This window comes from Artemia sp. Qi Xiang Cuo, chromosome 1 (genome assembly GCF_049724085.1).
Source record: "Artemia sp. Qi Xiang Cuo chromosome 1, ASM4972408v1, whole genome shotgun sequence".
Taxonomy (NCBI): Eukaryota; Metazoa; Arthropoda; class Branchiopoda; order Anostraca; family Artemiidae; genus Artemia; species Artemia sp. Qi Xiang Cuo.
In genome coordinates, this window is record NC_142794.1 from 4,155,904 (window position 1) to 4,160,334 (window position 4,431).

Sequence of the window (4,431 nt, forward strand, 5' to 3'; positions counted from 1 at the left end):
GGGTACAAAAAAGACTAAGAAACGCAACAAAAATGTGTTTATATTTATTTTTGTAACGTTTTCACGAGTCGGACAAACATTTTTTTTGGGGGGGGGGGTTCTACCCCCTGGATACGGCCTTGCCTTTAAAAAATTTAAAAATAAATTCAGCGCAAGAACGTACACGGAGAGGAGGCCTCGAGACCTCCCTCCCAAAATTTCCATTTGTCTTGAGTTTGTGGGGACTGCTTATTGAAATGAGCAGGTATTTTTTTATTATTACTACTGGACCCCTTCCCCGAAAGAAAATCCTACGTACGTGGATTTTAGGCGTGTAAGTGTTTGTTGTAAATGTCTGAAAGAAAAGAAGGTACCAGCATAAAATTGAACTTTTGTTCACTTATGAACCTATCATCCTCAAAATAAACTTGGCTTTTAACCAACTTGAAGAAAAAAAATCGGTACTGGTGCATTATGCGGACACTTCTAAAAAGTCAAGTTTGGTTAATGCTAATGAATAAAATAAAATAGAATGAATATATAATAGTTTATAAACAAATTTGGGCTATATATTTGCACATTAGTGGGGGTGGGGTAGCATAGTATATATTAAATACGTAACCAAACCTAACCTAGGTACCTTTTCTCCCCTTAGACCCCAAAAAATAATCATTTAAATATTGTAACTCATTGAGAAACCACGGCTTTGCAGTCATTTATGTATAGCGGTCTCTTGAGAATAGCCTGTTTGACGGGTTTTTCGTGACTAGTTTCCTTGTACAATATATAAAAGTGTCCGTATAACGCAACAGTACCAAAACTTCTTTTAATGTTCTTCAGGGAAATCTTTATCTGCGTATAATGTGCAAGTTTAAGGGGAATTGAGCTTAAACTGTGTTTAAACACTTAACCTTGGAGCAGCGTCGTTCTCGGGATTTGGCTCTGAAAACAGTTTGGAAACCAAGAAAATCGAGGAAGTTTCTGTAATTAAGTAAATTTCCATGGAAACGCAAAACAAAGTTTTCCTTTGAAAATTATGAACATTCGAAAACATTTACAGAGACTGAGATATTGTTCAAGCCAAATAATTAAAATAATAAACAAAAAATCGCGAAGAAAGGAAACGAGGACAATTAACAGCCAGTGAAAAATTAGCCTGTTAATTGTCCTCGTTTCCTTTCTTCGCGATTTTTTGTTTATCATGATTAGCCAGTGTGGTCTCAGAAATTATTTATAATTAAAATAATGCAGCTATCAAACTGTTGAAGACCAAAAACATACTCTTCGAAATAAGATTTGCATAATGACCGTGTTTGGTGCAAGAAATATAGCCTAAGAGTTTCTGGGAGGATTTTTTTTTGGAGGGGGGGGGGTAAAAGGCCAAACTAGGAATTTCGTTTCGTTAATGCAGACAGACATGGTCCGAAAAACAAGTTAAGTACTGTTTTGATGCAAAAACAAGTTCTGGCATTTATTGCATAATTTGTACTTTACTGAAAAAAAATATAAATGAGTGTGCATTGTCAGTTTAATATACATGTGCTGATATTTAGTACTCAAATGTTAATATTATTTGATTTAGTAAAGTTATTAGAGTAAAAACATTTATTTTTGGGCCCAACTCATATTAATTTCTACTCGTTTTGAGTTTGACTCGGTTATTTATTGTAATTTAAATTTCTGTTCGTTTTGGGTTTCATTTTTGCTCATTTTAGCTCAAATTGGTTTAATAGAGCTCTTTACTTTTCTTTGAAAAACTTATTTTGTTGAACAAGTTTTTTTAATTAATCTATAAATCAAAACCGAACTTCGATAAATACAAAGCATTGTTTTAAACGTCAAAAGAAAAATATTTTGGAGTAAGTAAAAGGTTTTGAGTTGCAAAATAAGTCGTCTTGAGCAAATGCTATTAAAAATCAGGATAATAAGGCTTTACTTGTGACTTATAAAGAAGTCAGAAAACAGGGAAACTTTTAAGGATTTTGGTATTGAAAATAGGGATTTTAAGGGATTTTCCACCAGCCAGGAAACACTGGAATGTACGCAGATCCTATCTTCAATTGAAACGTGTGAGGCAAGCGGACAGTAGGGACAAACATTGTTTGCCCTATCCCCAAACATACAAAGCCCCGAAAATGTAAAAGCTGAAAAGTTGGGCATTAGTGATTGAACGCCCATCTATATTATTTAAGTTGGCCATGCATTATAGATAATGCCAAGATTTATATTTTGGCTCATTGTACATATATATAATGAATGGAAACACCTGAACACCTTTTCAGAGAGGAAAACTCTTAACTGATTTTTGGCAGAAAATTTAGCATCAAAAAACGTTTCCTGTTTTTAACCTGCTAAAAACTTATCGTAGCAAAAAGCTGCCCAGTGTCAACACTGCAGAGCAAAGCCGGCACATACCCATACTTCTGACCATGTTTTGTTGATATCTGGAAAACGACTTTGCAAAATGTTCTAATTTAAAGGGTCTAGAGACTCTTTCTCTTTCCCTCCTGAATGAAGGTTGGATGGAATCTTTTTAGGGGGTCAAGAACCGGTCAAGATCCGGTTGGACCGGATCTTGACCTTATAACAATGTAACTATGAAATTAGCTCTTTATTTCCACAGCCCCCTCTTTCTTTCTTTCCATAGCTCCCTCTCGTAAATTTCATGAAAAACTTGGGACCCCCAGAAAGATCTAATGGGCCCTGTGTCCTTAAAAGCACTACTAGAATAGTTGTTATAACTTACAATCGAGTTTGGTTGAGATTTGATAACCCTTTCAGCTAGATATCCTGATAACGAGAATGCAAAGACCTCTTTCTTTTAACTCCCCTAAAAAAGACATATTTGCTCCCGATCCTTAAGAATTATAGTAACAACAATAGCTCTTACTCATCACATGCTTTTTAAGACCGGCAAACCCTTCTGATGAATTCCCCCCGTGAAAATCTTCCCTCGGAAGATACACCCCTGGAAATTACCCCTCCCCCCCCCGCGGTTGGTTGGTCTAGAATCACTTTCGATTTATAAAAAAGGGAATTTAATTCTCAATTTCTGATCTAATGATCGCCCTCCGAACTTTTTCCGACCATGAGAGGAGGTGTCGATGAGGAAGGGACAGTCCCTACTATACGAAATAGATTCTGCTCATTTTGGGGTTTAATGCTACTCTTTAGATTTATAATAATAGCGTAGACCAGAAATGTTCCCAGAAATCATAAGGGAGTAGATATCAACTTCAAATTTTTATGCATTTTTTTAATTTCCTTTTGTACTCCCCCCCCCCCCGAAAAAAACTGGTTACGGCCCTGGGGATTCTAAATCAAGTTCTACCTTTACCCTCCCCTCGTCTCTCCCTTACACTAATTCTGTATTTATCTGATAGCTCAATGAGAGTTGGGAATTTTTGGCATCAAAATGCACCCTTTAAGGTACTTCTCTCCCTCCCAAACTACAAAACAATAATGAAACCCCATTGTAAAAGTTTAAGTGCCTCTTTAAGTTTTGTCATTTGTCCATTGCTTACAAATAGTATTTGTTATTGTGAATCATAGGGACATTTTTATCAGGGGAGTTTTCTGCGGGGGGGATTTTCAGTGGGGAGTAAATATTTGGGATTAAGTTCCTTTCGGCGAGGATATATTTTCCGGGGGAATCATCCGCGGGGGCTTGAACCCAATAAAGACGCGAAAAAATACTTAGCTGCTAGCCCCTACCGAATTTGGTATGGATCTCGTATGTAATCCTTGTAGATGCGTATGACAAAAATGCAGCACATCCCTCATAGACGTGTGTTCCGCGGACCGAACTATAAAATATATAGCTAGAAGTCTAGCTCTTAAATCAGCACAGCCTTGTTTATGGTACCCTTGGTGTCCTTAACTCATTTAAAATGATAGAACTTTCTATTTTGCTGTATCATTCTTCCTTTAATATTACTTCTTTTTTAAACGAATAAGTTAGGCAATAGCTACAGGATTAAACGACAGGAAATTCTACCGTATTAGTAATTTTTCGAGAAAATGAATAAGGTCTCATGGGAAATTATGAGTAGAATTTAATTTAATCTATAGATAGCAATAGTTGGGTCGATCATCGGCAAAGAAAGGACATTCAATAGGACCACATTTTTCGGAAAATGAAAAACGAATTGCTTTGTTATACATGTAATATCTGAGCCCTTTTTTCAGGACGGGGGGGGGGGGGGGGTCAGCGTCATCTTGGACCACTATTTTCCCATGTTCAAAGAAAGGATTACCCTTGTTCTAATTACCCTTATCCCATGACTATCAACCTTAGTTCTGCCCTAGGATGGATGGGTGATAGACTATGTATCAACTAGTGAAATCATATTATTATTATACAATTCTGAAAAAGGCTTATTCCAGCTTTGCCTCTCACTCAGATTATCTGTCTTGGCTTTTTACAATTAGCAATGGCTCTTAACTTTTTCA